Below are 12,876 nucleotides of genomic sequence, written 5' to 3' on the forward strand. Positions count from 1 at the left end.
CTTATAGGACACTCAACTCAAAAGGCTTAAATAATGAGGATATTTATTATCTTGCATAACAAAATATTCACAGATTGAGCATTCCCTAGGTTTCAAATTAGTAGCTCAAATATGCCATCAAAAAGTGAATTTCCTTCTCTTTTACTGCTTTGTTCCCAAGGGACTTAGGGAATCAAGGGGAGCCAATGCAAACCTGAAATTCATGCTGCTTTCTGTGTCATAAGAAAGTTCTTTGTCTCTGACCCAGGGCTCTTATGTCTTCTGCCAGCCTCCATGAAATTGTGGCAGTCTAACTTGTGAGCTTGCAGGAAGGGCAAGATCTCAGACCCCTTCACAGGTTACAAATCCTAGAGTCCCTGTTGCCACGTACTTGTAGTTCTACTGCCGTTATTCCTTGTGGAATTATCTTCTGATGCTGACAACTTGTCTGAACTACCTCTGCAACCATGCCCTGTCCACACCTGCAAGACAGGACTTTCTCCAGGTCATCCTGAATCGTGTGACCAACTATCAACACCTGCCCCAAATTTTCAGGCAGGCCAAATTCCAGACAAGTCCTGCCCAGTCTTCTCCATAACATCATTTTATTAACCAACTACATCATAACTAAGTTATTAACAAACTACTAATGAGGATACCCTGGCATCCAAATATAAACATCAAGTGGTCCAGTGTCCACATTTGAGGCTTCCTTGCTGTGGGTGGTCTTGTTAAAGAAAAACAGAAAGCCAGTTACTTTTTCTGACCCACAGTCCTCTGGTTTTGTTAAACATTCACGAATTGTGACTGGACTACAAGATGGACGTAAAGCCAGGGCCAGCCTCTTGAGGCCACACAGACAGCTTGGAAAACGTAACACAACCATGGTAATTGAATTAAGAGGAGGGAATGTTCCCATCACCACTTTGCTATACATATTCCAGACACAGTGCAGAGCTTCCCAGACGACCAGAACAGGTGTCACACAAGCAATGGTGTCACAATCATGTGAAATCATTTGTGTGCAAACTGCTTAACAGTTAACACTAGGGCAGTGACAGCTTGTATAGTCATTAAGGTTACAGGTCTAACTGAAATTGTCATCCTCTTAGAGTTTGCTTCATATCTGATAACAATACTCATCAAAGAGATGAGACTATTAATTACAATTAGAAAAATGGCGCCTCACCCTTGACCTTACTTTATAAGTTACAAAGCTCTTTTCACATTAGCTCATGTTATACGTTATCCTCACAACAACTCTTTGAGACAAGTACTCTTAACCCCATTTTATAATAAACAGAAGAGGAGGCTCCACCATAGAACTTAGCAATTTGACAAAACCCGCAAAAGCACTTGCTTTAAGTATGCACATTTTACATCAAAATAAAAAATGGTAAGCAAGTATTCAGCTCTAGTTAATGATATATATGCTGAGTATTTAGGCGAAGTATACTAATATCTGCAAATTTACTTTGAAATCCATCAAAAATGTAAGTGGATCAGTGGATGGATACATGAATAAATATGTGATAAAGAAAATGTTAATGATTAAGTTTAAATGGCGGGATTATGGGTGTTCACTGTAAAAGTCTTTCAGCTTTGCTGTTTGAGCATTTTCATAAAATGTTTTAGAAAACTGGAGGCTTAGTGAAAATAAATGACTGCCTTCATGTTACAACCTGAGCCTGGACTGACACCCAAATCCAGTTCATGTTATCCTAATTCTCATGCCTAACATGAATATTTTAGAAAAGTATTATCGTTTGGTGTTTAAGGTAAAGCAGTAGTGCAGGTAAGCACTAAATTCTCATTAACTAAGAGCTCTGCAAATCCAGGGCATGATCTACCATAAAAGGGATGATATGTAAGTAAGGAGAATGCGTTTTTAAATCCCGTACTGATTCATCTCAGAGAGTTTTGCCCCCTTTTTAGTAGTCCCTTTGGGTGTTTGACATTTATGGTAATGATGCTGTCTTGCTCAGAGCATTGTTGCCCCTCTTAAGGGAGCACTTTCAGAACTTAAAATACTTCATGTATTCTCAGTGATGACAAACCTTTGTCCAAAGGTTTAAAAAGGTTAAACGTTTAAAGGTTAAAAGATCCACATGTCAGCAGAAGCCCAGTCAGGAGAATGAAACTCAAGGTTTACAATGTCATTTCTGTGCAAAGCTAACAAGTAAATACAGGGCACTGGATACTTTTCTGTTGCTTGGTTGGTTAATTTTGTATTTTAAAATGAAGCAGCCCTCTAAACTAACAAAACTGTTTTTCTTGTATGACACAAAAATTATCTCTGAAGCCTACACTGTGCCAGGGCAGGTCAATGGCAGCGTCCTTCCTGTGCCTCCCCCACCCTAGCACTTGCCATCCCTCATGACAATCACACGTTTAACAGCTGGCTCCTCCAACAGACTGGACACTTCCCAAGCACAGAGACCCTAGAAGCTGCCTCCCCACACTCCACAACACAGTGCCTTTGTTTTTATGTATAAACAATTAAAGAGTGAGTCAGTGAACGAGTAAATCTATCGATGGACTGATCACGTCAACTGATTTGAAAACTGACCTGTATCTTGAGTATCTCTGGCCTAATATTTCTACTGCAATTTAATTTGTTTGCTATGATGTCCCATAAATGGAATGCTGTGCAGCAACTGAAAAACAGCAAATCCATAAATAGAGATAACAGGTTTTCTATGGACTTTTTTCTGTTTTTTCATTACCATTAATACTTCTCGGCCAACTGTCTTGAGTTCTCTAAGTATACCGTTTCATCTTTCATAAAAAGAAATCTTTTCTATATTTGTCTTTTATTTGTTCCTTTCTTTACACTGGTCCACATCCCACTAAGATAAGTAATAAGGTAGCCTGGACCCTTTAGTCTTGTTGCTTTCAACTTTTCTACTAAATATAATGGTACTCTTGGGCTAAGTATATAGTGTTCATTGTGGCCATGAATAAATTTATCTTTAATGCACTTCTAGAGTTTTACTGATGAACGGATTCTGAATGTTATTGAATTTCTTCTCACCATCTTTTAAGCTAGTGATATGTACTCTTTCATGTTATTGGCTATGGTGAGGAAGTAGCCAATATCCATACTATGTATTTTGCTGCAACAAAAATAATAGTACGTTCTCTCTAGATTGCTGTGAAGTTGGGATAAAACTGACAAGCAGATCACCTGGAGGTGATCTGGTTACGTGGTAGAGGCCGATGAAAGATTCCCACTGCCTTTCTTGGATTTCACTCAGCTCTAGAGAACAGCGCCAGCTCCTCCCCACACGTCTGAGCACATTCTGTCCCCGGGTCCTGCCCCTGCTTAGGTATTGTCTTTGCATTTCCATTTCCTGGTTTGGCATATCTCTGGGTTCAGGGTTCCTCATTTTTCTTCATCCGTGGCTCAGAGTTGGCTTCTTTTCAGACTGTGGCTCTGGCTCTGGCCGTGCAGGGGCTTGGTTCCTCCTCTACTTACACACAGGCCCTTCCCCCGACCCCACTCCCACCCAACCCCACCCTGCCCGAAACCATGACTCTCAGGATCTTTCCACCCCACACCTCTGTGCTGCTGCCACTTGACGTCAGGCGCCAATAGTGGCTTCTTGCCAGACATGCCAGCTGGGTTTAAACCCTTGGGTTTCACAGTAAAAAAGAGAAAGGAATTGTTTACAACAAGAAGTCAGGCCAAAAAAAATGAATTTTAGAAATTCATTCGAGATTGATGATGACACCCCCATAAAACCATTCCTTAGGAAATCTGAACAAAATGAGTGAAAACTCATGAGTCGTTCTCATCGAGGCTGGGCCCCAGGATTCTGACCTTGATTCAGGATCAGGAAATTCACTTCTGTGGGTGTGCTCTGGTCCACCCTGGCTTCCGGCTGACTGCAGCCAGCTGCTTTCACGGCAGGAGGAATTGCCTCTGTAGTGCTGGGGTCCTACGACCTGAGGCGGCGGGAGAGATCCCAGCAGACATGCTCCACATGGACCATCGGTGAGAATAGCTGACCCTAACCTGAATGACTTGCTGCTGCAGCTGTACCATGAGGACGACCTAGGGCCGCTGCACCTTCAGAATGCCACGGTGGGGGCCGGTGCCAGCTGCCAGGTGGCTGGCAGGGGGACCCAACAGAAGGGAGGCGCCTTTCATGCTTCTCAGGGGTTGTCAATGTGATGTTGACCCCTGAGGTGAAAAAATTCATTAAAAATGAATAATTTCTCAAAACCACTACAGGCAACTCCCAGATACAAAGCCTAATTGAATGCCGCTTTTAAAGAACCAATTTAGTCCTGAGTTACAGGTGTCGGAAATCTTCATCCTACTTGCAAATCAGCTGCGGCGCTTTACCCAACTTCTGAGTGTCCTATGTTCTATTACAGCTTGCACTGAAAATGCTTAGTTAACAAACACAGTTTGTCGATGCAATACAGATAAGCGTTCACCTACTATTTTTAGACAACAGCCAGGCAATCCGTTGTTTCCTTTATCATTTTAGCTGCTGAGCTGTTGGAAGCCTATACTTGAGTTTAAAAAAAAACTGATTTTTTACTCCAGTTTCTGAAGTAACCATTTTATAGCCCTCCTTCCTTTACTGCTTTGGTCTAGTCATTTTATTCTTGCATTATTACATAAAAACAAACAATCACTTGGGGTCTTCATTGTGTTGCTTTTGTAGATACATTTTTGAAAAAGAAGGAAAAAAAGTAATTTTCTCTTTTTCTTTTCTTATAGAAAAGATAGCAGGGCCTTAGGGTTTGTGTTCTGAAGTTTACTTTCTTCAGGGGGGTTGTAGCTATTTTTGTATTTCAAGGCCCCAAAGCTGTAAATAATCCACCCACCCGATCCCTGTGCCACACCAAGGCTGCATTTGGAAATGCTCAGCACTTTTGAAGAAGGCAAAAAGAAAAAAGAGATGAGCATCTGAACTGGAGATTTGTGCTTTGAAATTTGTGATTTGATAAGGAGAAAAAACGGAGTAAGTGGTGTTGCATTGCCAAGCCCTTAGAACTGGGAGACAAGAGAGGAGCCTATGGGTAGTAGACACCTGTAAACATCTATAGACTCCAGTGACCCCTCCTCCACAGCACCCCAAAGGTGGTAGGTCCTCAGATAAAGGTGACAGTGCCTTGGTCCTATCAACTGAAGAATGACAAGGCTCATACATTTGGAAAGGAGAGCTTTGTTACTCATAAAGCGTTGCAGCCTGCAAGGTGGCCATTCCGACAGGCTGGGGAAGCATGGCTTCTGGCAGAAGCCAGAAACAGACACCTGGAAGGCGGGGGCAAAGGAAATGGGAATAGGGTGGCCAAAACATGCGCATGTGCAATTGAGTTTCATTCCCCTTCATGGGTCACATGTGCAAAAAAATGGCAGCATTAGCATGATCTGATGGTGGAGTTTCTGGGCATCTGGCATTAAAAAGTGAAGTAGAGAACATGATAATCCTCTCCGTACATCCTCCATAGACTAGCCAGAACTAATCTGGTTTTGGAGGTCACTTATCAGGAAGGAATGCTGGCTGGTCGTTGTGTTATCAAAACCACAAAGTGGAGGGGTAGCACTAGGCAGTTGGTGGATATCAGCTCGAGTCTTTCCAGAGGGCCGGTTTCTGTTCAACCCTTAGGGAAGGAAGCCTAATGGTAGTTAGCGAGTGAGGGAGTGTAAGGAGGCTTGCTCAACCTCCCATCCCACTGTGGCTGGGAACAAGCTTTCCCTAGGGTCCTCTTGGCCAAAAGGCAGCCTGGTTCAGCCTGTAGGAGAATGAGAATTTTATAAAAACTGCAGAGTGTCTACGTGGTGGAGCCTGGCATGAAAGAACAGGCCACTGTAGGGGTGTCTCTGCAATCCTCATTAAACATCAGAGCCCACAAGACAGCTGGATTATTTCTGAAGCTAATCATAGAGTAACACACCCCATCAACTGGGAACCAGACTCCTTCCTGTGTTGCTGGGACAAAGTTCTATAAGCTAATGCAGGTAAGGAAAATACACAAATTAATATTTGATTTTGCATATCTCACAAAAATCTTGTTCAAAGACAGATTTTGCTTGCTATTTGAAAAGAGAAAACCTAAGATTTATTTCTTTCAAGTGGTTCAGCAATTCACACTTATGTAACTGGATTTATCTTTTATCCACATTACATAATATTATAAATTACCATACAATCCTTTTAGGAAATATGTAAATTATAAATAAGTAGAAGAGAAGCAAGTTTGAATGCTTTGCTTTTATCTCCCCAGAATTTCTAAGGCATTCAGTTTGTGAGGCTTTGAGTGGTAAATATAATGCACATTTCAACTTTTTGATCTGAGGGACAAAACTTATTCAGCTTCAGGGTTTACTTTCTCGGCTGAGGGATAACAGAGCTTCAGCTTTCCATTTCTATCATTGCCTCTTGACTCAATGTTTTCCCATTACCCCAGTGCTTTCCAGAATTCACTCTTACTACTCTTCCTGTGGCTTCAGTGTTTATATTGGGTTAAGTAAATGATAAACATAATAACAGAATATTTATGAAATATGACCTTTCCTGAAAGTGTAGGGTTTTACATTTATTTGTTAAAATTAGGTTTTAATTACTACATAATTGTTATATAGTAATAATTACTACATGGGATACTATTACTAGTGAAACATAAGATAAAAGAGGTTGATACTTACTGGCTGACCGTCAGTAATTATAATTACTGATAATTACAGTTGTATGTCCAAGGGCATACAACTGTAGAACAACATTATCTTCAATCACTTTATCAATAATTTTACTATAGAGGCAAAATGAAGGCACGGTCTTTATCATCCCCTCTGAAAAACATTAAATATTGACCATATTCATTTGTATGATATACTTAAAATGACTGTTACTAAGTAATCAAATATCCATTACATTGTTTATATTCTTGAATATATTTTTTAAAATAATGTGTGACTATAAAAATATTATCAGAAAAGGACTAAAAATCCCATAATTCTTAAGTGAAAGTAAGTATACTCTAATCCACCAGTGTTGGTATTTGGAATGGGTCATTTGTCTGATATTTGTTGTGATTCAAAGCTAAGTAAGAATGAAGATTCAAAGGGAATTTGGAAAGAAAATCATCAGTTTAATTAGAATGTAGTAGTTTCAACAGCTTCTTTCTGATCCACATACTCATGGTTTGGGTTTATGAATATCTTAAATAATGCTACCCTTCAGAGTAACTTTCACGTGCCAGGCGTCTGTCTCTGAAAAGTAGCATGTGAAATGAGATTCCTGCTTATATACTTTAAACTTTTTTAAGAGAAATCACACTTCTCTATGCCAGTGTTATGGCGTAAGAAGAAGGGGAGGAAAAAGAACACCTTTATCATCAGCCACATGTGTGTTTTGTCTCCCCCACCCCCCAATTTCCCTGCAGATCCACACTCCACCTTTTTTTGTGTGCCATCAGCCCTGGAAAGTTGGACAGGAAGTGAAAGACACAACAGGCCCCCATGTCCCCTGGCTTCTGGTTGGGTTTGGCCAGGGATGGTAAGGTTCTGGTGGTTATTCCCTCAGCTCCCTCCCTACAGGGTCACCACAGGCAGATGTCCTCCAGTCATGTGGGGCAGCGCTCTCTGCAGACCCTCTCTGTCTCCGTGATCATAAGCGCTCACCCCCTTCAGGTGTGTGTGGCAAAAGCTCAGGATGGTGCTGACTCTCGGGTACCATTGGCAAACTATTTCCTGACACCTTCATCTGTGCTGTGGTCCCAGTGTCTCTGCTCAAATTACCCAGTAGGAGTGCCCCATCCGTTTTTTTCCTGGGACCCAGCCACAAAGATTTTCTTCATCATCAGACAAGCTATCTTCATCAGACCCCTCCCAAAACAATGAAACAAGGATTCCATTATGAGACTCTACTGTACCTGTGTGTGCTACAATAGTGAAGGTTAACACTTCACTTTTTAAAGTGTAGGAATTTAGAAAGAAATTCCAATTGCCAAAAGACAATCACTCAACGTCTTCATCCAAACTGTAATTAAACTTTGAAATAATTGTCCTCTTTGACATATATAATCATACCTTTCCAACAGAAAAGTCAGATTAAGTGTTTTAGACCTAATATCCTAACTAGAAGTAAAAAAGTTTCTAAATTAAGACAAGAAGGCTTTAAAATAGACAAGGAGACCCTGAATTGCCTTTCTCTTATCAATGTTTTACATTGTCACTCCTAATAATAATATTAAAAATAATAACAGGTAACAATTATTGAATGCTTAATATATGTGAGGACTGTTTCAGGTGCTTTTTGCATATTATGCCATTCAATACCCCCAATAAATCTGTAATATGAGGATTGGTATCATCCTTGTTTTACAAATGAAGAGATAAAGTATGAAAGATTAAATAACTTGCCCAAAGTAGTCCTCTTTATGCTGCTGCCTTCATGAGTTTCAGAATATAGTAAACAGTTATTTCTGTCCAGAAAAATCACATCTACAAATACTTATCTTTAATTAAAAGCCACTTTTATTACCACTTCCACATTACTAACAGACTTTCAAGTGTCCATAGACCTAGATGAGATCATAATTGGGTTTTCTATTTTTTCAACTTGAAAGTTTGTTATGAATCATAAATTTGTAATTCTGAGAACTTCGGCAAAGATGTTTACAATCTTGAACATTTCTTTCGAGAAATGTCCACATGTATTTGTATGTTGGAGCTGTTGCTGGCAAAATAGGAAAATTGTTGTGTTTAATTATCATGTTCTTAAACATCATTTCAAAGTTAAACTAATGAAAAGATTAGTATTATCTTTTTTTAAAAAAAATTTTCTTTTAAAATAAAAGACGGGGTTTCACCATGTTGGTCAGGCTGATCTTGAACTCCCAACCTCAGGTGATCCGCCCGCCTTGGCCTCCAAAGTGCTTGGATTACAGGCGTGAGCCACCACGCCCGGCCTAGTATTATCTTAATTGATGTAAAAAATCATCTTGCTTGAAACTAATTTGGGCATCCAAGGTACAAAAAGGTTTGACAGTGGCATTTTGTAAACCTTTTTATCATCTAGTATGTTACAGGAGTACCAAAAAGGAATATATTGAGGGTATGAATCTTTAAAACGCAGAACTGTGAATATTTGTCTCTTTAATACAGTTCTGTATTTTAATCTAGTCTGTCATATTGCAGTCAGAGGTCCAAGGAGCACTTCTACTTCTATGTAACTGTAGAAACACAATAAACCGCTTTCTTGGCCCATTTCAGGCAAGCTGTGAGCCACAGACTGCAACTTGGAAGCCGATCATGACCAATAGCTCAGCTGCCTGGTGATGAGATTAAAGGCATACAATCGTATTTTATGTTTCTACGTCATGGCTGTCACTGAAACAAAATCTTTCTGCCAAAAAGTTCTTGCTACTAAAAGAAAATTTAAAAAGTGTTAACTCTATTTTTTTTTTTTCTTTTTTTGAGACAGAGTCTCACTCTGTCGCCAGGCTCCAGGCTGGAGTGCAGTGGCACAATCTCGGCTTACTGCAACCTCTGCCTCCCGGGTTCAAGCAATTTTCCTGCCTCAGCCTCTCGAGTAGCTGGGACTACAGGTGTGTGACCACCACGCCCAGCTAATTTTTGTATTTTTAGTAGACGGGGTTTCACCATGTTGGCCAGGATGGTCTCGATCTCTTGACCTTGTGATCCACCCACCTCGGCCTCCCAAAGTGCTGGGATTACAGACTTGAGCCAACATGCCCAGCAACTCTATATTTTGAGTTACAAATTAAATCTCAAATAGTATAAATAATAGTTTTTAAATGTCTGCTATGTCATCAAAATATTAAAGGCAACAAGTTTTGTTTTCAATCAAATATTTTGGTCACAGTGTAAATCTCATGACACTGTTTTGTACAGATTCATTTATCATGACTATAGATGCAAAGGAATAAACGCTCAGAAGAAGAAAGCTAGCATACCAGAGAGGATCTTAAGGATTATCTGCCTCAGAAGGTGAGGTCAGGAAGGATGAAACAATTTGAACATTCATAATGGAGTGATGCTGTTTCTCATATTGATAACTACAATCACTTCTTGTTTTCATTCAACTTTCAAAATCTTCTGGTCTTTAGGGTATTTCACTGAACTAAGATATTAAAACCTCAGTGATTAAAAACCCAGACCTACATTAGCATGTATATGTGGCCTTTTCAGTCTCTCTCAATATTTTACCTAATACATATTGTTTTCAATTAAGATATAAAGCCTCATTTAAACTAATGAATGATTATGCTTCCCAATTTTCAACAAGCAAGTTCTCCAATTAATAATATGTCCTTTGTTCATCTTTATTTAACAACATTAGTCTCTATTCCATCTTTAGCATGGAATATAATGAGCTTTTATTCAGAGGTTTCAAGGACATGAACTTATTTATACTAATATGCCTCTGTGTGAAGAAACTAGAGCCAGGGCTGCTGACTTCTTCAAGGTCATGCCAAGGGTCATCAGGCAAATCTAGGGAGCCAGGACTCTCAGTCTCAGTTCTCAGTTAATCTATTATTTGGATAATAATATCAAAACTGTGTTAGTCTTAGATGAATCAGAGTTGCTCAACTCATCGCCTGTTCTTTACCACTCATTACTGAAAAACTGTGAACTAGCACTTTATGGGTATTTGGTAAATCTGTTGAATGTACAATTAATTAATCTCTTAGTCACTAATCTCATTTCTGTGCTTTTGTTCTGTTCTTTAAATACCTTTCACATTTGTATCCAAAATAATGGATGAACAGTAGTCGTTTAATCCATTTTCACAGTGAAAAAAAATGAATGCTTGATACAACTTAATGAAATCCACCATAGGAAAAAATCTGTGAAGTCACAAAGTGAATTCAACAAGTTAGCAGCTACCTCCACAGTGGGAAGAAGAGAAAGGAAGCCTGCAGAGTGGCTTTAATTACATATGATAGTTTTTAAATTCCATTAAAAAATTGGAAATCAGAAACAATACAGCAAATCCTCCCAGTTTCATTGACGGGCTCTCTTGGTATCTGTTGCATTATTTTCTGAGGTTTGAAATATCTCATATTTTAAAATTTTTAGTAAAGCAATGTTTCTAAATTTGAGTAATGAGAGGACAATTTTTTTTTTTTTTCTATTTTGGAGATGGAGCTTTGCTCTTGTTGCCCAAGCTGGAGCACAATGGCGCGATCTTGGCTCACCACAACCTCTGTGGGAGGACAACTTTTAATGGAAAACATAAAAATCACAAAGCTTCAAAATATATCTGCAGACCCAATTTGAGAAAAACTGAAATAAAGTGCTTACTAGAGGAAGAAAATTAAAACTAGGATTTTTTCTTCTCTCTGTTTTGCTAATTCTGCCACGTGCTTGGAGTTCAGGATAACAGAAGGTACGTCTCCATTGAACATATGTACTTCGAAGGCTTGACTACTGCCTTCTTTTCACTTACTCTGTTCTTGAGTAGTTTTCAGGTCTTCTAGTCCTTTTGTGGGCTCATTGCTAATCTGAATTTGTTCAATGTCCCTTAAAAATTGTAAGTATAAACAAGGATAGGACATGCTGGAACAATGAGCCTAAGGCGTTATTGTGTTTTTAATATTTTAGTTGTGGTATTTGGGGATTTTTAATATACAGCCAAAAGGAAAAGAAAGAGAAAAACATACAAAAAAGCACTGGGAGGTAGAGGGGGAGGAAAATGAAGAATGAAAAATAATTAAAGAGAGAAAAGATGACAGTAAAGAAGAGAGGAGAAAGGAACAGGAAAAGAGGAACAGAGGAAAAGAAGGAAAAAATTTAATATATTTAGTGATTTTTCAGAGGCCGTATTTTTATCTAGAAAAAAAGGGAAAAAAATTTCTACTGTTTTTTTGTAAACTTGCAAGTGAATAAAATCTGTAAGTATTTGTATATGTCTTGAAAATCTGTTTTTAAAATCTACCCATGCATATGTTTTTAGTACTTGGACTCTTATTCCTAGAAGAATGTGATCATCAATGAAATCAAAATGTATTACATTCTTTCTTACCTTAGATAAGTGTGCAACTATTTATAGCTATTTCCTTAATTCCTGAAGGATTAAGAAATTAGCCTAAATTCATGACAGCTAAGAATACAAAACTGACAAAGCAGAAGTTTCAGAGTTCCTCACTTGTACAAGTCCCTCCCAAAACCCCGGCAGAGGGTTTGGTGATGTGTTTATGTATCTATGCTTACGTAAAATTTGTAAAACTAAGCAGTTTTCTTAAAAACATATATTTTCTTTAAAAGGGACCCTCAAATTTGTATAAACTCCAGGCTGCACACAACTTGGAGCTCTCTGTTCTGAGGAGACTGTCAAATCTGCATTTGAATCTTTAAGAAAGGAAATTGTGCAAAATGATTTTGAAGTTCTTCATATGACATCCTGCTTGAATAAAAGGAGTAGTTAGAAAGTTAGATGAGTGCCTAGGTGTGGTGGCTCACGCTCAAAATCCCGGCACTTTGGGAGGCTGAGGCAGGAAGACCACCTGAGCCCCGAAGTTTGAGACGAGCCTGGGCAACATAGTGAGACCCCATCTCTACAATAAACAACAACAAAAATGACCCGAGAGTGCTGGCACTTGCCTGTAGTCCTAGCCACTCAGGAGGCTGAGATGAGAGGATCCCTCGAGCCCAGGAGTTCCAGGCTGTTGTGAGCTATAATCACACCATTGCACTCCAGCCTAGGTGACAGCCTAGGTCTCTTTAAAAAAAAAAAAAAATTGTTGAATTCTCAAGGATTTTTCTAGCCCTTTGATACTAGGACTATTTTGTTAAGTTATGACAATCAAAAATCCATGTGCTATGAAGCACTTATTTAAAATACAGATTTACACTACTTGACTCTCAGACTTTATCTCACACATTTTTTTTTCTTTTTTTTTTCTTTTTTT

General features: G+C 39.0%; 1 non-coding gene across 1 annotated transcript; it reads left to right on the forward strand.

Annotated features, from left to right (window-relative positions):
- The first annotated feature begins 3,697 nt into the window (after positions 1–3,697).
- Positions 3,698–3,790, forward strand: LOC119473290. Its single transcript, XR_005202495.1, has one exon. It is a non-coding gene; the product is annotated as a small nucleolar RNA SNORD116 (small nucleolar RNA).
- Positions 3,791–12,876: the final 9,086 nt, after the last annotated feature.

The sequence above is a fragment of the Cebus imitator genome, unplaced genomic scaffold (assembly GCF_001604975.1).
Source record: "Cebus imitator isolate Cc_AM_T3 unplaced genomic scaffold, Cebus_imitator-1.0 Scaffold145, whole genome shotgun sequence".
In the NCBI taxonomy this organism is placed as follows: domain Eukaryota; kingdom Metazoa; phylum Chordata; class Mammalia; order Primates; family Cebidae; genus Cebus; species Cebus imitator.